Consider the following 25,015-nt stretch of genomic DNA (forward strand, 5'->3'; position numbering starts at 1 on the left):
AGTTCTATGTACTACCCTTTGTCACTATAGCACATAGCCTAGCACATGTTAGTACAAAACGTATAGTCACACAACTATGGGAGGATCCATATATAAGGAAAAAAGCTGAACATCATGTCAAACATTGCATGGTTTGTGTGCAACACAATCTGGGGAAGGAAGTGACTACCCAAAAAGGAGGGTTCTCTCCACCTAGTGAACCATTTGAAGTCCTGCAAATGGATTTCATTGAGCTGGGAAGGTGCAATAACCTAAGGTATGCCTCGGGTATAGTATGTGCCTTTAGTAAGGGGGTGGAGGCATATCCTACGAAAGATAATACTGCACTCACCACAGCTAAGATTCTGTTGAAAGAATATTTCCCTAGATTTGGGAAATGTACAATTTTCTGGAGTGATAATGGACCTCATTTTATTGCACGTTATTAAATTGATTACTGAAAGTTTGGGCATACGGCAGAAATTTCATGCTGCTAATCCACAATCTGCCGGATTGGTGGAACGCTACAATGAGACTTTGGAACTTAAATTGGCTAAGGTGCAGGCCTCGACAGGGCTTAAATGATCTGATGCTTTGCCATTAGTTCTTATGTCCACACAAGCAGTGGCACATAGCAAGTCCGGCCTTACACCCTACGAGGTGGTATTTGGGAGACCCATGAATGTATGGGATCCCCCACGTCCTAAGAAAATGAGAGAACTGGAGTATCCTATTTTGTTAGATTACATAAAGGAACTTACAGACAATCTCTCTTTGATTCCCCAACAGGCGCGAGACTCACTTCCTGACAATTCGGAAGGTCCTGGGCACTCGTTACAACCAGGTGATTGGGTTGTAACGAAGAATTTTCAGCGTTCAAAGAATTTGGAACCTCGCTGGAAGGGGCCGGAACAGGTCCTCTTGGCAACACGAACAGCAGTACGAGTTACGAACAGAAGAAATTGGATCCATGGCTCACACTGCAAAAACGTGCCAGCCGATCTGACTCAGATTACGGAAACAGAGCGCAGGAATTGCACACAATATTCTCAACAACGAAGAAAAGACGGACCATTATTTTGCCACACCTGAAGAATTGCTATTTATGGATCCAACGATAGCTGGAAGAGAGAGGTACAATCTGAGACCAACCTCTTGTTACCGACTGAACGAAGACTTTAAGAGGGTGCGGTGAGTCTGTTCCGGTTAGGGGTCTACTTGGCAGGAGACTGTGCTGCAGAAACGGCCACACTAGGGGGCTGATTATGATGGCGGACGGACCCGAGTCCGTCCGCCACCATAGAGTAGGAGGTGGCTTCCGCCGGCCCGGAGGATGTGGAAAATCCTCCATCGTAATAGGCCCCTAGGTTTGGTGCGGTTTGTGGCGTGAATATCCTGAATCTGTGGAAGTTCCCAAACTTCTGAACTACAAATTGATTTGTGGCAAAATCATGCGTCCCACAGTATTTGAATGGAGAGAATTCAAGGGGTTTTGGTGCAGAAAACCCCTGCCACTATTCGAGCGTTTATCTCTAGTCCTGGGCAAAATAGATTCATAGAGTCAGAACTTTCCACTTGTTTGCCAAGGAATCCGGTCGGACCCAGAGATTCAGTTCCCTCACAACCCCCCCCCCCCCCCGACAGGATTTTATAGGGGACCCCAATTGCATCCTTTGAAAGGAGGCAGTATATCTAACGATCCTTGAGGCTATAGGGGATGAACTTGTGGCCGATTTTTCTTGAGTACTTGTTATATTGATTTTCTATTTCAATACTATGGTTTTATTGAACTGCAAGTCTTCCAAATTTTTTAGCTTGGACTTTGAGGTGAAAATGCTGTTTGATTGTTTCAAATGTTTGCTTTCTTTCTGAAATTCCCCACTGACGGATATATGCATTGGACATAAACAATAGACATTTTTGAAAAAGAACATTTTTGTGCAGTGTTCTTAAGAGACAATAAAGTTAAAGACATGGTTGATTTTTGGTCGCTAAATATGGAGGAAGAACACCAGGATATTCAGCACCTTACGTCAAGAGAGAAAGACCAAAAATGGATGTCCATCTGTTTAGCAGCAAGTTTAATTAGCGTTATAGGAATTGGTGCTATAGCTTAGTTCTTACATGTGAAATTTCCTGTGCATACGCTTGTACTTCCAACACCCACACCGTCCGAACATTACCATGTTACGCTGTCACCGTTAGATAAAAGGCATAGACTCTCCTACAAGAATATTTCATGTTATTCGAATGTTACATTATACAGATAGCATTACTAATGTTTCTGATTGCTGGGTTAGCGGATTGTTACCTGCACAACAGGATGCGGAGGAGAAGGGGGACTCCTCTCAACCATGCTCCCATTCTCCCACATTGGTTCTTGTTGTGCTTGGTTTGCACTTTTGTGGGCTGCAGAAATTAGGGGTGTTTCTAAAGCTGATGTAAGGGATCTTAATAAGAAATTGAATAAGGTATGCTACCCAGATGATGATGATGGTAATCCGCAAACAATGGGATCGGAATGGGAAACTGAGGAATATGCTAGAGGTACCTCTGCCACGAGAAATGTCTTTGCAAGGACACGGACTAAACTAGAGAAGGGATTCCCTATTATAAACAGTAACAGACACACAAGCCGCCCTATGTGTAATAAGTGTTGGTTCAATCTTTGTAGGTAATAGTGATTGTAACACTATATTGACTATAACAGGTCAGACTCTTAGTAGTTTTCCAGCATCTCAAAATACATATTTTATTTATGGGAATAACGGTTATTTCTATCTACCTCCAGGATGGTCAAGGATATGTGAAGTATCTTTCCTTCTCCCCTCCGCCAGCCTATTTAGCACCAGCTTCTTATCATAAAACTGGATTATCGCCCCACAATCCTGGGTTAGCTTGGACCAAGAGAATGATAGATATTAAGGCAGTGGACCAGACTGACACCTCACTGCAAGAATACGTTTACGTGAACTTGGGTATGTTTTTCTTTGTTGGTCCACCTCTTAACAGTAGGAACATACGAAGACTCACCAGAGTAGTTGAGGCAGTAGTTAATCAGACTACAACAGTTCTAGGCAACATCACTGAGGAACTCCAGGCGGCAAGACTTGTAGTTTTACAGAATCGTATGGTTCTAGATGTTATTTTTTGCAGATCGTGGAGGTGCATGCCGAATTATCGGTGGCAGTTGCTGTGTTTATATACCAGACAATGCACCGTCCTTTTATTAAGCCATTTCCAAATTACATAAGATAGAGGCCGAGATACATCAAGATACTGGAACATGGGCCTGGTCTAGTTCGTTTTGGGGCATTGTTATGTCATGGAGATGAAAATTACTTGTTATTGCAGCCTGTACAGTAGGCACTATTCTAGGCGGTTGCTTTTGTATTCAATGTATGCCTATTATATGCCCCCTTTGTACTTCTTTATCCATGTCCTGTGTCCCTAAGAAAGTGGATATTTGTGATGTTAATAAGCAGCTTAAGCTTCAGCAACAGATAGATGAATTTATGAAAATAGATATAGGAAGCTTGAACGATGCAGACAAAGTACCCTCAGCTGTCATAGTAGAACATTGATTTGATGTATTATGTATTTTCATTGAAAAGTTTTTTTCATGTGTTTAAAATATCATTTTTTTTATTTATTTTTTTAAAACCTTTATTGGTCATTAACTTAGAGTACACTACTAACTGCCCATCATGAGGCCGGCAGCTGTGTCGTATATTATCAAGATGCATATGTGTATCTAGCAAGGGTGGACAACTAACACAGCATGTCGCCTACAACCCATTCGGGCCGGCCGCGATGTATCTAGATGTGGGCCATGTAGGAATCTTTATCTGATCAACATAAACACATGGCAGTAGTATAAGCAATAGAGTCTTGAGGTTACTTTTTACTTAACTTTCAACTTCATAACATATAAGTCACGTTACCTTCCCCTAATGGGCCCACCATACACAGTATGTGGCGTGATGGATCTTACAGTATGGAGTGCCAGTAAGGTATCTCGTAGCAGTATGTAGTGCTAGGCTCTTACAGTGTTACAATTTCGCACTCCATAAGCGCCACTCATTCTCAGGGAAGGTGTATTTTGTGCCGTTCGAAGAATTTAATGTTGTGCCGTGTCATGGGTATGTTGTAGTAAGTGTGTCGTGTGTTCATACAGGATGTGGTGCAACAGAACTGGGGGGGGCTGGGAGCTAGAACGGGAAATAACGCAGGGGGATAGAGATTGCGCAGCTCAAGCTCAGCTCAGGGAAAAACTGAATGAATACTCAGAGGCGGCAGAGAAAGAATGCAAGTTCCTGGGGAGGCCCTTCACTGCTAGAATATACGGAGAGGGAGACAGGCCAGGCAAAGCGCTAGCGGGTGAGACTAGAACCCCTAGGTACCAAAACTATGTCCCCACGTTACTTGACAAGCACGACATACCACAACGAGACCTCCCGGAACATCTCCTAGTGTTAACTGAACACTACACATCGCTCTACACCTCACATAGCACTGGCACAATTAACCTTCAGGAATACCTGGCAGACACCTCAATTGCTGGTTAGGACCATCCCAGCAAAAATTCCTCCACCATGAGCTTGAACTCGATGAGATCAAAGATGCGATCATGTCCATGAAGTCTGGTAAAGCGGCTGGATCGGATGGACTACCGATCGAGTTTTATAAAAACTTCATACACATACTAGCGCCCATACTGAAGCAAGTCTTCTACGCCGCATTAGAGGAAGGCTCACTCCCGCACACAATGCGAGAAGCATTAATAACATCATTACTGAAACCAGGCAAACCATCAGACCACTGCGATTCATACAGGCCTCTCTCACTGTTGAACACAGATAGTAAGATTTTAGCAAAGGTCCTCGCGACGCGTCTCAATCTCCTTATGGAAAGGCTCGTACTACCAGATCAGGCAGGATTCGTCCCTAATTGTGACACATCCCATAACTTATGTACCCTCCAAGCAGTGTTGCAAGATATTACCCCCCGCTGCGAGGCAGCTGCTGTATTCCTAGATGCTACAAAAGCGTTCGATTCCCTGGAATGGGATTACCTTTTTGCACTGCTCGCACGGATGGTTGTCCCCTTTAACTTCATAGATTGGATTCGGCTATTATATTATAAACCCCAAGCAACGGTGCTACTTAATAGGGCCCGTTATGCTCCATTTGAAATTCGTAGAGGTACCCGGCAGGGCTGCCCATTGTCCCCAATACTCTTTGAGATTGCCATCGAACCCCTGGCTGCTAAACTCCGTCAGCACCACAACCATCACTCCCTTATCTACCCGGAAAGACAACTGCTAATTGCGTTATACGCAGATGACATAACCCTTTATGTCGACAAACCTCAGGAAAATCTAAATCCCATGCTTCGGGAGATAACCAAGTTTAGGGCAATAGCAAGAGTGCAAATAAACTAGGCAAAATCGGCCCTATTCCCCTCGACTGACAAGACCAAAATATTTCCCCTAGATTACCCTCTGGTGTGGGAATCTGAAGAAATAAAATACTTAGGAATCATCATCACCAGAAACCGCGAGACTCTTATCAGAGCCAATTATGGCACTGCATTAGACAAACTGACAGATTCCATAACTAATGGATACACCTCCCACTGTCCATGGCGGGCCGCATTTCCCTGATAAAAATGGTGGTTCACCCAAAACTATTGTACCTCTTCACCAACATACCCTATAACCCTGGCTCATGTTTTTTCTGCACCCTCGACTCTCAGCTGTCACGCCTTATCTGGGGAGGCAAACAGGCCAGACTTAGCCTGAAGACGCTAATGCTACCCTACCACCAGGGGGGATTCGAGGTCCCAGACTTCCGCAAATACTATGAATGTGCCCAAGGGCATTTTGCTTCATACTGGTTCCACCCCCCACCCCCCCCCCCCCTACCCCCCATTCATGGCCCACCTGGCGGTTGAAGATGGGTACATGAGACCGGAACAACCTTCAGGATACCTTAACACGACTGTCAGTAAGAGAGACAAAGACCCCACTACTGTAGACTGTACTGTCAGGGCATGGAATCGTATTGCAGAACATATGGAAGTACACTTCTTCTACTCACCATTGATGACACTGGCAAACGATCCCAGAGTGAGCATTGCACGGGAAGAAATAGGGCGCAAGTTCCTTGCGAAACTAGCTATCCATACCGGGGGAGATCTCTACCTCCAGGGTACCTTTCGCACTGCAAAGCAGCTCTTTGAAGATCATACCCCTGCAATAATGGACACTTTCCTCTATGTTCGGCTTCGGCAAAACATTAAATCCATCACACCCAACTTCCCGGACGAGCCGGAAACCATGGCTCCCCTTCATTCCCTACTCCAGGCAGATACCCCAAAGCACGTGGTCTCTATGCTGTATAAGCATGTTCAAATAGCTCCATCCCCTCCTCCGCTCAGGGCTAAACGAGAATGGGACGCGGATCTTGATGACCCCATGACAGACGAGCAATGGGAGCTGAGCTGCTCTCACACACAAGCAGTGACAGGCAACGCTCGTCTTCGGTTAGTACACTATAAATTCCTGCACAGACTATTTCACACCTGCTAAATTACACCGACTGGGGTTCAGAGACAACGATCGCTGTCTCAGATGTGGTAGACCTGGCGCGGACTTCATACACCTAGCATGGAAATGCCGGGCTGTGGCCCTGTACTGGATAGAAGTGTTTGAAGCTATATCTGCAATGATTGGAATACCCACGGACCCTTGTCCCAAATTAGCTTTGCTTGGGCACACTAACCCGACAATAAAAGCACACAAAAACATTTTTGCACTAAGCCTCCTGTTGGCTAAACGGCAGGTGGCATGTAGATGGGGTAGGGGGGAGAGCGCCTAAATTTAAGGACTGGCTAAACAGTATGACTATGTGGCAGGAACAACTCCACAATTACGCTGAGCTACTACCACATAAATCACGTCCCAAAGACCTTTGGGGCCCCCTCATTACGTATCTACTCCAAACACAAAACACTGACGAATCCGAAGTGGAAGGTGACGGAAGAACAAATAACAATGACCACACCATCACCCCCCCCCTGGTCGCACTCCCCTGCGCAATGCGGTAGACTGATTCCCGCACATACCCTCTAACTTGCTCCCCCCCTCCTAGTAACTGCGCGCCCCACCACCCACATGATTGAGCACATGGCACGCCACTCAGGATACCCATGCACACGGGCCAGAGTCTGCACGGGAGACACGGATCGCGAGGTGTTTAAAATATCATTTCAATTGGACAAAATGTATTTAACAGAGGCTAAAAGGAGTGACTGTTAAACGGTTAAAAAAATATTTTGTTAAATTAGCCTCAGACATTTTGCCTATCAGCCCCATTTTGTGTTTCTACTGGAACTTATGTGTTCACTGAAAGCTGGTTGTTCTGACAATGCTTGTGTGTCAGAGTAATCAGCCCTGCCCTTCAGAAGGGCCTACGTGTACAGATGTCTAATTTGTTTGCCCCCCCCACCCAACGCCTGTAGTTCCCTTGCCTATCTATAAAGATGACGTGGTTAGGGGCTTATCAGGATTCAACAGTTCAGCATGTAAGCATTATACAAAGGGGTTGTGTAAGCATTATGTAACAATGACAAAGTGGTTTTAATATGTTTCACAAGGCACCGAAAAGTATAAATGCCATATTTGAACTTGTACTTGTTAACCCCCTCCCTCCGGCACTTGCAGTGTCTGAGTGATGAGACTCATCTCATGAGATGTAATAAACCTAGGTTTTGTTCCACTCCAGTGTCGATCCTCATTTGTGAACCTGTAGACTAGGGGTGTCCCTGCACCAGTGAGACAGATAAGATACCTCACTTCTACAAGGAAGCCCACCACAGCAGAAAGAGGCAATATAATTGGTAACCATTATTTAAACTCCTGCTGGTGGTCAGAAGCTGAAAGCAGGAACTTCTAAATTATCTGTCAAGCAGGGGATACACATAAAAAGAAAAATTTATACACAGAAATTGGTGGTAGTGTTTCTCCTCAGAGAAAACGTCCGCACCTACTGTTAAAGTTATTCCCACTGGGTACGTAATACGTGAAGTATCAGAAAGAGGTGCACTGAGGACTTGATAGGACACCCACCACCAGGGGTGTTTGAGCAATGCAACTAAATGCAAATACCAAGAATCAAGAGAACCACCAAGTTGCACAAGCACCCTCTTCAAAGTCAGTTTTCAACGAACATAACTGTAGGATAGTGGTATTGTTTCCAAGGTTATTATACCAACATCAATCAATGGTTCAATGGCAGTTCAAAGTATGGATCCAAAATCAAATCTTGTGCTTCAAATTCTTTATTGATCAAATATATTAAAAGTTTCCCAGCTTTACACTGCCGACACGTGTTTCGCCCTCTCCAGGGCTTTTTCAAGGCTATCTTAGTAGGTCTATGTTGATCTGGCGTCGGAGAGGTCTAGAGTTCGAAAGGATAGGGGTGTGAAGCGTTGTTGTGTACGAAACCTATTGGATGTCTTGATCACAGCGAGCTATTCCAGATGTGGGTTCCATCTATGTACCTTCCTTTTATTGTGTCCCTCGTGGAGTGTTAAAAGAACAAGACGACATTGCTAGAAGTTTGTCTTGTTGAGGGGGTGCGACTCGCTGCGTGGAGGTAAGTCTTGTCTTATTGGGGTAGGGATTCTTGAAGACCTTGATAAGTCTTACGTCCGTTGTCCTCGGCGCCGAGTCTCCACTGCAACTTGCAAAATGTCGTCTTGTTCTTTTAACACTCCACGAGGGACACAATAAAAGGAAGGTACATAGATGGAACCCACATCTGGAATAGCTCGCTGTGATCAAGACATCCAATAGGTTTCGTACACAACAACGCTTCACAACCCTATCCTTTCGAACTCTAGACCTCTCCGACGCCAGATCAACATAGACATACTAAGATAGCCTTGAAAAAGCCCTGGAGAGGGCGAAACACGTGTCGGCAGTGTAAAGCTGGGAAACTTTTAATATATTTGATCAATAAAGAATTTGAAGCACAAGATTTGATTTTGGATCCATACTTTGAACTGCCATTGAACCATTGATTGATGTTGGTATAATAACCTTGGAAACAATACCACTATCCTACAGTTATGTTCGTTGAAAACTGACTTTGAAGAGGGTGCTTGTGCAACTTGGTTGTTCTCTTGATAAAAAGAAAAATAATTGCTCGGTTTCGCAAAATGAAGAATTGGAGTGGGCCCTATAAATATACGCCAAGCCTTGAAGCCCAACTACAAAATGCACAATTGTTGGAAATTGAGTTAATGGTGGACTGCAGCATAAACCCTGGGCAAGCAGAAATGACAATCCTAGTTAGGGTAAGGAACAAGCAAACCCCAAATTAACCTGTACTCAACCCCCTGGTAGCTTGGCTCAGAAAAGTCAAGTTTAACTTATCGGCAATGTGTAAACTACTTGTGGAACATTATCAACACTAAAACAGTGAAAACACCACACACAAAAAATCCCATACCAGGTTAGAAGAATAGAGCTTTATTTAATAAATGGAACTAGACCAAAAAGACAAAAATCCAATTAGTAGAACCAGAGATATTCAATTGTCAATTTTTAGGTCAACATAGCGTCCAAAAGCACAAAGCACAAACTGTGGATATATGGTCGCAACGGACCGGGACAATGTCACAAGTTCAGGACGACCCCTTCGGAGCACCACATGGCTACACAGAACTAGTTAGTCCCGCTGAACAAAATACAATCAATTCAGTGGATCTGCGTTAAAGATGCTCCACGCAGCTAAAGCGATGCTGCTATGCGAGGTCCTGTTGTATCGCAATCGAGGATCCTTTGGCCGGCGCTTACGATGTGAAGTCTGGTGTTGGGGATGCAGAGCGCAGCTGGCAATGTGTCGGTTCTGAGGAGCTGTGAGGCTGCGATGAGGAGCCTGGCACAGACATCAATACTGCCATTGGCAAGAGATGAGAGGACCTGGGACGTGGATGTGCTGTGCCTGCGGGGCAGTGTGGCACTTCCGGGAAACTGCGGGCAATGCGAGTCTTTGGGACGGGTCCAATCCATGCAACAGTGGCAATGCATCAGATCTGCTCGGAGATTAAGCACTCTTCAGAGAAGATATGTTGGCTCCACTGGCAAGCACCAAAGGCCCACTTCCAAGGGTCCAGGACTAGAATGGCACCACTTGGCAGGGTAAACTCACAGATGTCAAAGTCCAGGTGCAAGGTTGTGGAAAGCCTAGAAGCTTCAGATCAGGCCAGCCAACTAGCCCTTGGAGTCACTTTGGGTTCTGGATTGAGGAGATGCAAGTCCAGTCCTTCTCACCCAGAACTTCCTTCAGAGCAGCAGTCCTGCAGAGTGGCAGTCGTTCAGCAGCACAGCAGTCCATCTTTCTGGCAGAGTTCCACAGGTCTAGAAGTGTATTGAAGTAGTGGTGTGTGAGCTCCTTTTATACACAGTTGAGCCTGGGAAGTGGGGAGAAGTTTCTAGAGGTATGCCTTTGAGGTGCATAAACGCTCTGCCTTGGCTCCAGACGAACTACAGGTGGTATGCAGCCCTTCCTGTGGAGGCAGGACACAGCCTATTCAGGTGTAAGTGAGGCTGGGCCTAGCTCCCCCCTCCCATCCTGGCATTGAAGGCCCACTCAGTCACACCTAAGCTCCCATTGTGTGTGGCTACCTAGGAGGAATACACAAAGTCCAACTGTCAATTACACCCAGTCATGTGACCAGAGACAAGCTGCAGGGGTTAAAATCGCTAAAGCAAGAAAACGCCAAGTTTCTAAAAGTGCCATTTTCAGAATTGTAATTTAAAGTCCAACTTCACCATAAGCTAGGATTTGGAATTGCTATTCCAGGGACACCTTTGTAGGGGTTCTCTTTCCATTTAGGAATTACACTTAAAAAAAAAAAGGTTATCTTCAATGTTATCCTATGGGAGATATGTGCCTTGTAGTGAAAAGCATGTTTAAAGACTTTTTCACTACCAGGACATATAACACTTAAAAGTACATGTCCAGGGGGTGTGGCCAAAATGGCGGCCTGACTGGACGCGTTTTCCAAGGCTCCCCGGCCCTAAACCCCTTACCGCCCTTTCAATAGCAGGCAATACCCTAACATCCTCACAAAAATCAGCGCCAAAGCTGCAGCATTGATTCCGGCGCTATCGGCGGGCAGATTTGGAGGACACCGCCGACAAGAGACGAAGAGGCCCAGCTCCGGCCTTTCCCGGCGCGAAATTGCGGGAGGGCGGCAGCGTGGATCCAGCGCCCAAGGAGTTCTTTGGGCCTCGGGGCCCGGCGCGGCAGGTGAATCGGTCTGCACACCGAGGCCGAGAGCAGCGAACTGCCGGTGGAGACCCCCGGAGCAACGTCCGAGTGGCCGCGGCCCCATACGGCGGAGACGCGATCCAGCTGGGTCGCGGCGACATCTGGTGGAGGCCGGGCGGGCTGCCGCAAGAACTGAGCCCCCGGCTTCGAGCCTGGTCCGCGAGGGGCAGCGACCGGGCCCTGACTCTCACGCCTGGAGAGGGTGAGTGAATGGACATCGGGACAGAGGCTCGCAGTGAGGACGCCGGAGGAGACCCCCTCAGGCTGGCGCGCCAACTGACGTCGAGACACGGAGCGGGAGGCGAGCCGGCGACGGGGCAGCAGGGAGTGCCGAGGTCGGCTCGGAGGCCTAGCCAGCCAAGCTGCTGTGTGCCCGCACCGGACGGAAGCAGAGTCATCCCTGGGGCCGGAGGTGAGGTGCGTGCCCCCTTGTTTGCTCCAGGCCTTATACCCAGAACACCGGGGGTGAGTCGGAAACGAGACACGCCAGTGCCCACAGGACGGGAGATAACACCAACATCAGACCACACTAGGCCATCGCGGCGATAGGCCGCAGAGTGCCGGGACTGCACCCGAGGCCCCTTCTGCGGAGGGCAGAGACCAGACCCTGTTTCTACGCCTGGAGCGGGAGAGCGGACGTTGGGGACTGTGGCCCCGAGTGGGGGTGGCAGATGAGACCCCCAGTGGTTGGCGTGCTGTCCGGTGCGGCAGCAGGGAACAAGGAGGCAAACCGGCAGAGAGGCAACAGGGAGGGCCGAGATCTGCACGGAAGCCGAGGTGGGCCAAGCCGTTGTGTACCTGCGCCTGACGGGCGAAGGGTCATCCTTGTGGCCAGAGGGTGAAGAGCGTGCCCCCCCCTGCCTGTGCCGGGCCCCGAGCCCGGGATGCCAAGGGCGAGAGGGTAATGGAATACTCCGGTTGCCCACAGGACCGAGGTCAACAACGGCGACCGTACCCACTAGGTCGCCGCATCGACGGGCCTAGAGGGCTGGGGACTGCACTAGAGGCCCCCCCACGCACAGCAAAATCCCCCCATTGAGAGGACGGGGCTGCTCCACGAGAAGGGCTCACGCCGCCCTGCACCGTCGACTGGAAAGGAACCCGCGTTCCTGGGCTCCTAAATCTGGAACACAGCAAAGATTGGAACTTGCTCCTAAACTGGTGGGGGCGCAGATCGCAGCCTGACGGGAGACCCCTTGACCGCCATCAACTCTAAAGCGTCGACAACATGGCCACCGCGGGACGCAAAGGTAACCGCAATATATCGGACATGCTCCACAAAAATGCTCCGAAAGCAGAGAAAGCCCCAGCGCAGTCGCCCCCCAAGACGCCGGTTACCGCCGCGAGCCCGGACGACGAATCCGCTCCCATCACGAAGGCCTTTCTGGCCTCTCTCTTCAACACCCTGAGGGATGACTTACAGACCTTGAAGCAAGAGCTGGCGGGTAAGCAGCGAGAATTACGCAGGGACATGGACGGACTGGGGGAGCGCATGGCGGCGGTGGAAGAGGCGGACCAGACCCGCAGCATGGAAGTGGAACGGCTCCAACAAGAAATCCTCCGCCTCCAGGACCAACAGGTGGATCTCCAAGCATATTCTGAGGATCTCGAGAATAATTCCCGAAGGAACAACATACGGGTCCGGGGAGTTCCACTGAAATCGGAAGGGAATAGCATCGTCACCTACTTTCAAGAGCTCTTCCGGGAGATTATTGGGGAACCAGGTGAATTCGACATCCGTATTGACCGCGCACACAAGGTCGGCCCGGCGCGCCGTGCACAGGCCCCCCCCCCCCCCAGATATACTGGCCTTTCTCCCGGACTTCCCCCTGAAGGAGCGCATCTTGAGGGAGGCCCAAGCGCGACAACCGATCACCTTCCGGGGAGACCCAATGGCCCTCTTCCAGGATCTCTCGGCCATCACCTTGCTGAAACTAAGAACCTTCAAGGTGGCTACGGACTTCCTCAGGGACAAAGGAGTACCTTACACATGGGGCCACCCATTCCGCCTCATCTTCAAATGGAAGGGGACACTTCACCAACTCAGATCCCTTCGGGACACGTGAACGGTGCTGGACATTGACCTACCGGAGGGGGCTGACTCCAGGGGGACATCCCCACACCGATCACCGGAGGGGCCTGCGAGACGATCGAGACGGTTGGCAGACCATGTGAAGACGACGTTCCCCCTAAATCCTTTCGAAAGCCGGACCCCCTTGTGACGGCCCAGGAACGAGAGGCAGCTGTGCAGGAGGTGGCGGACAACACAGCGGCTAAACAGCAAGGTGCTCCTGTACAAGGGTTTGCCCTCATGCAATTGCCTCAATGGGGGGGGATGGGGTAGGGGGGCCGACGAGTCGGCCGCCGCCATGTCCTCATCTACTTTGACACTCTACGGACCTGGACTGTGTCCAGATAGGCCCGAGACTATGGGAAAAGTTACAGGGGAGAGTTTGGGGGAATTTGGCAGGGCGGGTGAGGGAGTTGGGGGATTTGCGACTGCGATTGGGGAGGAGGGTTGGAGGGGAGCGAGTTGGGAAAGTGGGATCTGTGGGGGGGCGGGAGGGGGGTATGGGGGTGAAGGTGTTCAGGGGAGGTTGGTTACAGAGACTCAGGGGCACACCTGGTGTGGTTCACTAGAGGCAGAGTACACATGTCCGAGAGGTCAGCGAACCTATAGCGCACATTGCACTCCTTCCATGTCCCAAGTATGGCGGACTCCACGTTGAAGGTCCTCACCCTGAATGCGAAGCGGCTTAACAACCCCATTAAGCGCAGGGCTGTCCTGTCATATTTGGAAAACTCCGGCGCAGAAGTGTGCCTACTCCAAGAAACTCATTTGCTATCCAAGGACTGGCACAGGATGCGATCTAAGGCCTTCCTCAACACTAGAGAAAAAAGGGGGGTGGGCCTGCTGGTGGCACGCCATTTCAAAGGGAAAGTTGGGGATAAAGTGGCTGAAATTAAAGGGAGATTCTTGGCTTACAACATTCAGATCAGCGGGGTGGCAATGGTCGTGGGCTCACTTTATGCTCCAAATTCCAAACAAGAACCATTTTCAAAGGGGCCCTGGCAGACACGCTAAAACCTAATATGAAATCAGTGCTGGTGGGCGGGGACACAAATCTAGTAATGGACCCCAACGTGGACAGGTCAGGCCATCGCCATGGGTACGCGGGAGCAATCTCAGTGGAAGGGGGCCAGTGGTTATCAGACATGGGATTTGTAGACCTATCACCCCACAACCCCGGGCTACACCTTTTACTCCCACGTGCACCACACTTACGCCCGAATTGACCACTTTTTCGGCAACACTGACACGACCCCCCTGGTAACTGACGTAGAGGTTCTCCCGGCAGCACTGTCGAGCACTTACGAGTTCCTAGGGTCGCGCAACGGAGAGGTAGATGGCGCCTCAATGAAGCTCTCCTCCAACATAAGGGAGTAAAACACCAACTCCATGACCACATTACTGAGTACCTACAGGTGAACGATACCCCAGAGGTCGCTCTGACCGCGGCATGGGGAGCGCTTAAAGCGGTAGTGAGAGGGGAGTCAATCGCTGTAGCCGCCGCAGAAGCCAGAAAGAGGAGGGACAAGCAGCAATCCCTGTCCAGCCAAGCACTTGAATTAGAACAGGCTCCCAGTCGAATCGGGGCGCCAACTCAAAGCAGTTCGGGCCCAACTCGCGAGTTTAGACTTCGACAGGGCGGAATACGCAGCCTTGCGATTGCACCACACTTACTACGTAGGCTGCGATAAAACGGGGCGCTTGCTGGCGAGCAGCCTCAAATCTAAGACCCTACGCGCAAAAATCTCCTCCATCCAAACCCGAGAGGGGCATATCACTCAAGAGGACGACCAGATCGCAGAGGCCTTCCGGGTGTTCTATGCCTCTTTGATCGCGGCAGAACTGCCTACCGAGCAAATGACGGCTGAATCCTACCTCAACGAGACGGCAGTCACGCCTCTCGACGAAGCCACTAGGGATTCTCTCGACGCGCCCATCAGGACGGACGAGGTCATCTCCGCAATCGCGCGCCTCAAACCACTAAAAGCCCTGGGCCCTTCTCTGCAGGCTTTTATAAAGCTTTCTGCCCCTTGCTAGCGCCAATATTGACTAGACTATTTAATTCCTTCCAAGGCAGGGGCTCCAACCCCCAGGACATGTTGGAGGCTGACATTGTGGTCCTCCCCAAGCCGGGCAAAGACCCGTCTCAATGCAAGGCTTACAGACCCATATCGTTACTCAACCTTGACCTGAAGCTATTCACCGGCGTGCTAGCAGCTCGCCTGGGCCCATGTTTGCCGGGCATCATTGAACCGGACCAAGCAGGATTCATCCCGAACAGGCAATGCGCGGACAACACCAAGCGCCTGCTCCACGTCATTGACAAAGCCCACTTCAATGACTGATGCAGTCCTCCTGTCGGTGGATGCCGAAAAGGCGTTAGACAGGGTCGACTGGGGATACCTCGACGCAGTTCGGGATGGGCGACCGGTTCCGCACGTAGGTCGCTAGTTGCTACGCTGCCCCGCAAGCCACGATAAGTGTCAATGGGGTCCGTTCAAGGCCATTAGATATTCAGAGGGGCACCAGACAGGGGTGTCCACTCTCGCCCCTACAATTTGCACTATACATCGAACCAGTAGCGCAAGGGGTTCGAGACAATCAGACCATTGTAGGGGTTCGGTTTGGCGGAGTACCGCAGACCATAAGTCTTTACGCAGACGACGTCCTTGCTGCTGTGGAGGACCCCTCGACATCGGTGCCGGCCTTCCTCACAGAACTAGAGGACTTCGGGAAAATATCGGGGTTCAGGATGAACATCGAGAAATCATTGATCTTGCCCCTGGGGCGGAATGCACGCACGAATGCACAAGGCCAGCGACGATACAGAGGTCTTCTGTCCCAGATGTCGCTGCCCTACCTAGGCATCTCCCTGACGACCCAGACAGTCGAGCAAAACTACACTACTCTACTTGCTGACCTACAAGGCGACCTGGCAAGGTGGCGCCGGCAACCACTCTTGGTTGGGACGGGTGGCAGCAGTCAAAAAGACTCTTACCGAAAGTCTTATACCTGTTCCAGACCATTCCAGTAACTCCTCCACTGAGCGTGCTCAAAAAATTGCAAGATAGCATCAGACAATTTGTCTGGGCCGGCAAACGCCCGCAACTGCGTAGAGACCTGAACACGCGGGCTACGTTGGAAGGCGGCCTAGGGGTCCCTGACCTACTCAGTTATTTCCAAGCGACACAGCTCCGATACCTCTTAGAATGGAGCAGACCCGAATCGGAAAAAAGATGGTTATTTCAAGACCGAGCTATGGGCCAGATGTCATTGTGGAAGGTCCCATTCTTGAAACGTACAGACAGGCCATCGTACCTTAAAAAAAAAAAAAAAAAATATCGCCCATCACGAGGACAGTGATGCATGTGTGGGACAAGGTGGCGGTCCAGAGTGGCCTCACCACCTTTCCGTCCCCGATGACACCTCTATTTGATAATCCGGCCTTTCCACCGGGAATGATCCCCGGGTCATTTTCGCAATGGCGGAAGTCGGAATGCAAGGCGGCCAGTGACCTCTTTGACCCCGACGGCTTCCTGCAAATGCATACCCTACAAGATTATTATACGCTCCCTCAGATCCGTCGCTTTCAATACTTTCAGATCAGACATTGGCTTACAGCGAGAGAAGTGCTGCCTCACGTCAGCAGACATCTTACAACCTATGAGAAGTGGCTACACACGAAAATGACAGATAAACAGGCGATCACAGACATCTACAAGATGCTCAGTCCACCTCCCCCTGTTGCGCGGTCAGCGGGTCAAAACGGATGGGAACGAGAATTGGAACGCTTCTTCACGGACAAAGAATGGCAAGACATATACTTCAGGCCTCATCACACGGCCCGGAATGAAGCCAGCAAGGAATCGGCGGTGAAAATAGCATACTACTGGCACCTTACACCGTCACGACTGCATCCAAGCAATCCGCGCAGGGACCCGACATGTTGGAGGGGATGTGGCCACACAGGGACACTTACTCATATACTATGGGAATGTACGGAGGTGCGGGAATACTGGGAAGGGTGTTAAATGATATCGATAAACACTTTGAAACGGAGATCCCGATTCCCAACGTACACGCTTCTCGGTCTCCCCAATGCCATCACGTTTCCTCTCGAATCGCTCAGGGGGAGACAAATGGGGCTGGCTATGGGGGTTGCCACTCAACATATCCTGTCATTATGGGGTACTCAAAGGAAACCCACTCACACGGGTGGCTCCATAGACTCTGGTACATCATGGGCATGGAGAAGATACAAGCCTCCTTCACTCAGACACTAGACACATTCCTAGACACATGGCAACCCCTGGTCTCTCTCTTATCAGACGAATTTGCTGAAATCACGTGTCCGAAATACCTCAGGGTGCTCAGATTGCCAGATGACTTTAGGAAGGACGCAAGGACTCCAGCCTGAACCTCATACTTTCTACATGCCTCAGAATGCCTAGCGGAAGCTTCCCTACCACACCGGGGAGGGGGGGATGCGGGAGGGAAAGGGGAGGAGGGTGGAGGGAACGGGGAAAGTTAGTCGTTGATGGGATTGTTTCGGGACATTGCACATCTAGCCGGGGCCCTCACTCGCAATCAAGGACACGTTCTATTAAGCAAGGTGAGATTTGCCCCCCGGCGGGAGGGAGGGGTAGACATCTGAAAACGGGGACCCCCCCCCGAATTACTGTAATGTCCTCTTGTCCTTTGTTTGCTCTTTGAAACACAATAAAGAGATTCAAACAAAAAAAAAAAGTACATGTCCAACTTCTTAAATACACTGCACCCTGCACTTATAGCTGTCTAGGCCCTACCTTGGAGGTGAATTATATACATTAAAAGGGAAGGTTTAGGTCTTGCAAAAGGTTTATTTTGCCACGTGGACATGGCAGGTTAAACTGCACACACATGGTCTGCAATGGCAGATATGACATGTTTAAAGGGCTAATTAAGAGGATGCCATGATCAATACTGCAGGCCCACTGGTAGCATTTATTTTACAGGCCCTAGGCACATGTAGTGCAGTTTACTAGGGACTATAAGAACATTAAATATGCCAATTGGGTATGATCTAATGTTATCATTTTTTAGAGAAAAAGCACAAGCACTTTAGCACCTGTTAGCAGTGGTAAAGTGGGCAGAATCTTAGGGCCAGGGGAACCACTGCCAATGATGTCAGGTCTAACACACAATTAACTCAATATCAACTGGAAAGATCATGAACAAAACAAAAGAGAAAAAAAAAGAATCCAGTTACTTGCACGCAACTTTAAAACACCCACCAGACTACACAATCAAACAAATTTCAACTCTAACTAGATCGGCATGTTATGTTAAATGAATTTCTAAACCGTTCAGCTGCCCCAGGAGCGGGGCTTCCTGGTGCTGATAAATGATGCGAAAAAGGCAACAAAAAAAAGTAAGCCAGTGCACCATAGAGGAGGACAGATGCAGCCTAGGCTGAGAACAGCCAGGTCTTTAACTGCTTCCGAAAGCTAAAGTGGTTTTGGATCTTTAATTGAAGAGGCAGAGAGTTCCAAAAGGCCAGAGCCAGGACTCGAAAGGAGCGTACTGCCATTCTGGCTCTTCTAATGAGGGGTAAAAGGGCCAAAATCAAGTCTGCCAAGCATAAGGTTCTAGCAGGGAGACACGGCTACATCAAGGTAAAATTCCCGAAAACAGCAATTTTGTTGACCTGATACAGCAGGTTACCTGAAATGTCAAAGATGAATCAAGTTCTGGTTCGACCAGAAGCACCTGTTGGATTAGTTGGCCCCTAGGGGACCTCTGGATTGAAGAGGAATATATTCCCCAACCTAAAACGCGCCACAGGGCATGTTTGCACACATGTCACCTCAAGCCTCGCCCCCTACCTTCACCACTGTGCAAACATGCCCCGTAACACGTTCTAAGTTGGGGGATTAAGTCCCCTTGCATACTGGGGGTCCCTGGGGCCAACTAGCACACCAGGAACCTCCAGTATGCGCCAGGGGACTGCGTTGCAGAGAGGTGTAATGAGGCCACGCCCCTTTTTACACCTTTCACCAGAACAACCGTGCAATCCATTAAACAGAACGATAGTGGAAGAAACAACACAGGCTACCACCAACTGGTTCCATTTCAGTCAAGTAAACCAAATCTGCTGGTTTGTATCTGTAATACCATGTTCAAAGGCACAGTAACAGTGTGCACTATGGAAAAAATTCTCCATCACGATAAAAAAGCGGTTTTAAACCTAATAACATCTTGGTACACAGAAAACTGAATTCAAACTCATAATGCAGCTCTCCAGGGCCTAGTCGCTGTGCTAGCATTAGCTACTCACCATTTAATCCTTATCAAAATGTAGACTTTTAGAACTTTAAGTAAATAAACACAACCATAAGTACGCAACTGGCCACCTTCAAACACCAACTCAAAACTCTTCCTCCCACGCCTAACAGTCTAGCATTCAAGCAAACTGAGAAGAAGGAGGCAGGAAGTAAAGACTTGTAGTATCTTCTTCTGTGAACCCAACGCAAGGGCGTGGAATTCTTATCGTCCAACACACGAAACGTATAGTTTAGGATCAAGGACAACAAGTCTGTATGTTTATTTTGTTCAGAGGACAAGAATATTGTCTGCTTGTAAGGAGGGTTATGCATCGAGTATAAGATGTTCAAAATGGAATATATGACTCATGACTGCAAAGTTTTTATTGCTAGAATAAGAGCTCTAAGAAATGTAATCAATTGTATTCTCAACTTAAATGGGAGTGATTCCAAACCAAAACAAGCATTTGCAATGCAATTGGTCTTGCCTTTGGGACCCTAAATGTATTTAGCTATGCTGCACATTAGCCTTTGTGCGGAAACATTTACTGTTCTTCAACATGAAGGGAAAGTAAGCACCAAACTGCATGACATGCCAGGTATGGGAACACAGAGAAATATTGCCTTTCAGTGGGAAATGGTATAGTCAAAAGCTCCGCTTTTAATATAAAAATCAGGACCTGCGCTGGTCATATCACTGAAAATACAAGATTTAAAAAAAATATTATTGTCTACGGGTGCTTGTGAAAGACAATTTCTATGGACTGGAATCCAGAGAATGCTAAAGTGATTCTGGTATTTTACTGACCTCTGCTGGTTGTTTTCGATCAAGAAGGTTAATTAGAGCCAGTTGCCAGGAAAATAAAAGAAAATCTCTCAGCAGAAAACAATTCTGTTATTTTACTGACTTCTGCTTGTCATTTTCTATCAAGACAGTTAAATAGAGTCAGTTCAACAGAAAAAAAGTCCCCAAGTCCTAGGGCTGTTCTCCAGAGCCCACAAAGTACATACACATAGAAGTATATACAACATATAAGTATATACTAAAGTATATACAAGAGGTCTTGAATGCTCAACCTAAAAAAATATATATATAAATAAAATTTAAAAAAAAGGTATACATGTTTGCAAAATTTAACAATCTGTGGCTATTCAAAATGTTTCTAGCACGCTCCTTTATTTAATGCAAATACTTGCAGAATAAGGTAGGCAAGATTGCCGATTTTATTTTGTAAGCATAAAAATGTACCCAAAAATATGTTTAACTAAGAAAACAAGCACTGACAACGCCAATAGGTAGATCCCCTGTAATGAGAGTCCAGAGCTGTTGGCTTTGCTAATGTTTGTTTGCATTTTAGTTCTGAGTTGCAGTGGTACTGAACCAGCTCAACATAATGATGTTTCAGCCCAATAAGTGTAGTTGTGTATGGTATTGATGGGAAAGGAGGACAGAGTGGCATGTTTGTTGGGACGGGGCCAAAGCAACGTATCTTGTGGTTGGTTTTGTATGAAAAGGACATTGCACATTGACAAGCAAAGTTTGCATTTTTAACGGACTGAAAAGGCATCAGTACAAATTTCAGGAATTCAAAAGTTTTCAGAAGTAGGCCTGGAAAACTCCTACAGCTGCAGAATTGTGAATGCAGTATTTGCACAAATTACTTGAGTATATTAACAGGTAAAATCTGCAGGGCAAGTGCCGATATACTTGTTAAAAACTTGTATTTCTTTGTTTTTCACAGAGGAAATATTGTACCTCGAGGAGAAAACCAATCCCCCCCCCCCCAGACCACGTTTTACTCCTGCCTTTTTCAGGGTAACAAGGAATTGTTACGAAGTTGATGAATATCCCTGGTTTATTGGATGGACTCAACTTCAAAGGCCAGTCCAGTCTTGCAACGACAACTTCCAACCTACTTCCAGCCTCTGAGAAAGTCTTCATAAGTGTAAATATTTTTCTAAGATAAAAAACAACTTAAGCAGGTGTAAGCCAAATTTACATGGATAGATAGACCATAACTTTGACACTGAAGAGAGTTTGAAGAGTTTATCCGGTTGTAAAAACTGTAAATGTCCTGTCACTAAAATGTCACTTATTTGCAAACAAGAGATCTACTCTACAATTATATGAAGTAATCGGTCCACGAATTACACAATGTGGTCAAGTATAGCATGTCTGAATGGGGGTTCTCATTAATCATCATTTGGCTGCCCATGCACTTGGCCTCAAGTGAAATCTGAATTTATTTGCATAAACATTTTGTGAATGTGAACACCTAAAAGTAAATTTGCCAGAACAATTCACAAGACTAGACTATGATAGAGTGCAGGATATATTATTGCTCTCTAATATAGTCAGATCTCTGGTATAAAATAAAATTGCTAGCATATTCAGAACGCTATGATAATCAGAAAGCTAGCCTATGCTAAGCCTATTAATATCCAAAGATGTGAATCAAACTGAGCCTGGTCAAAGTCCTGTAGTGTCAGCAAGGTGAGTCAGAGATTTGCACAATCGAGACCTTGACACATTAGGAGTGCTGGCATAATCAAATATTCTTATCATAGCTCTGATATAATGTGAATGCGATCATCATTTTTCAACTCATTACATGGCATCAAATGGGACAAGTGTTTTTTACAGGACAAGTAGATTTCAGAAGCATCTTGTCGTTTGAGCAAGTAGATATATTTCAAATAAATTACACAGCCTTGCTAAAAGGTTATAATTCTGCAGCTTCCCAGTAACCTTAAAACGTCATCCAAAAAACTGGCTTTCTGAAGCTTCCATAGTCATTTTTCAAAATAAACAGACAATACAGTATCATTGCTAGTAGCTGTAAACTATACCTTACATTTGCATTCAATATAAGGTCATGCAATATCATAAAGTACATCAGTGCGGACTTATACATGCATGCTAATGATCTTAGACATGCCAAGCAGACCATCCCCAAAAAAGAACATAAAACATAGTAATTGCAAAGGAGTGTATTAGGTCATTCTTATTTGTAAGGCGTGCATATCACCCGGGGGTGTATCACAGTGCCTAGTAGGAGAGGACTGGACAGTCTTACAGACCCCTAGTGGAACAGCCAGGTTTTCTTCCTTAACTTGAAGAACGAGTCAGCAGATCCAATGTAGAGAAGGAGTTTGTTCCAAGCTTTGGGTGTAATTTGGAAGGCGGCGAAGTCTCCAACTTTGGTTCGCCAGATACAGAAGAGTAGGCAAGTAGATGGTCGACTGATCACAGATGTCTGGTTGAGATGTGGAAACGGATTCAGTCTTTCAGGTACATGGGGCCCAGGTTGTGCCGTACTTTGTAGGTGTAGTAAGAAGTCTGAAGAGGGCACGTTTCTGGATTGGTAGCCAGTGGAAGTCTTTCAAGTACTTGGTAAAGTGGGTTGGGAGTGATATGTTGTGTGTGAGTCTGGAGGGTACATTTAGCACTACCTAGAATCTGTTGGTGAGTTTAGTCGCGATGCCCACAGAGGGAGTTGCCCTAGTTAAGTCTGCTGATAGGGACGGCTGGTATCACTGTTCAACTGACATTGAGCAGGAGCAAGTTGAATACTTTCCTGAGCATTATAAGAATGAGAAAGCATGTTGACAATACTGTGTTGCTATGGTAGGACATTGAAAGTTGGTGTAACTGGTTTCTGGCGACTTTGTTGGAAGGAAGGCAGTGCCTAAATCGGCAGGAGACCAGGCCAGTGACCAGAGCGAGGAGTCTCTTGCGAACAGTACAATATTGGTTTTGTCACTATTGAGTTTTAGTCAGTTACTGCTTATGCAGTCGGCTACAGAGGACGTGCACTGGATGAAGGCAGATTGGGTGGTGGGTGGTGGGTGTGTCTTCCAAGGACAACATCAACTGGGAATGTGGAAGACGAAGGGGAGGACAATGGTGACAATGTGCCATGTATGAAATGAAGAGAGTGGAGCTCAAGGAGAAGCCCTGGGGCATGCCACAGATGGGCTTGGTTGCGGCTCATGGATTGCGTGAGCCCAGAGTGCACTTGTTAATTCTTATTAACTTACTCATTCTGCTGAAATTGTTTCATCCCATCTTGTCAAATTTGTGAGGGATGTGTGGGGCACGCAGGGGAGTTATTGTTTTAAGACCTACCGCAACCAAGGTGATTTACACTTTACGGCACCTTATAACAATATCAGGTTATTAGTCGTCTCATTACCGAGCAGGAATCTAAACCAATCAAACATAATTAATGAATAAAAGCAGATACTGTGTCTGCGCCAATGGAGATCCAAACAGATAGCTCAAAAGCGGACACATTTTATCCAACTCTCCTTAATCCTCCCTAAATCATGCACTGGATCTCATCAATCTAAAAAAAAGTGACATTTTATAGGTCATAAAGGTCTAAGAGGCAAGACAGTCGCTAGTCCAGAATGTCATGTGTCAGAGGAACAAGTTGGTTACTGAACTGTAAGCTTGTTAATAAGATTCTAAGAAGGCACAAAGTTTAACGTTATGAAGTTTTCACAATCTCCTTCAGTGAGGATTACATAAATTACAGAGAAACTATTAATAAATTGAATGGTTTAATACTTCCTTCCTATTTACTAATGGGCAAACGCTTATGACAGTGAAGACTGGCTGCAGCTTGTTATGCAGTTAGGAACATTATTTTCCCTAACTGCATAGCTACAAAACAACTATATATTTATGACATTGCAGAGAAAATAAATGTGGCCAATAGAATACATTATTTAGAGTAATAGTACTAATAAACACATTCATTAAAACAATGCAAAGGTCAAATTCCAGAGCACACAACATTATAAAAACACTTCTTCTGACTCAAAGAATGCATTTTTCAATTACATTAAACAAGGATACTGGTCTCCAAATATTCATTAGGCATAACCAATGTGACCTCACTGCACACATTTAACTTATGGTTTTGCTGAAATATCTTTCTTTTAAAAAATAAATATGAAAACATGCATAGCATAAAACAGATATGGAGATGTGAAGAATGTAATGCTAGTGATTACCATTGTTGATAGAGGAAAGGGACATCATGACCCACACAAGGATCTGCCTCTTGTGAATTATGGCCCTCCCCGTACTCAACATTGATAATTAATAGCATAGTACACTGAGCACATATACACACACATTTGGACTTAAGCTATTGCAACAATATAAATCAATGTCATGCCAGTGAGAATGAATGTGTTATTTGCTACAAATGATCTAGGAAACACAAAGTAAAACATTTATTATTACGATGAAAAAAATCAAATCTAAAGTCACAACCACAGTTGAGCATTAAGTAAAAACACTGGGG

At 47.0% G+C, this 25,015-nt stretch overlaps 1 protein-coding gene across 1 annotated transcript in view; it reads right to left on the reverse strand.

The window, feature by feature from the left end:
- LOC147660933 (nucleobindin-2-like) overlaps window positions 1-25,015 on the reverse strand; it is a 203,590-nt gene that overhangs the window by 171,405 nt on the left and 7,170 nt on the right. The gene's annotated exons all lie outside the window — the stretch shown is intronic.

This window comes from Lissotriton vulgaris, unplaced genomic scaffold (genome assembly GCF_964263255.1).
Source record: "Lissotriton vulgaris unplaced genomic scaffold, aLisVul1.2 SCAFFOLD_1849, whole genome shotgun sequence".
Taxonomy (NCBI): domain Eukaryota; kingdom Metazoa; phylum Chordata; class Amphibia; order Caudata; family Salamandridae; genus Lissotriton; species Lissotriton vulgaris.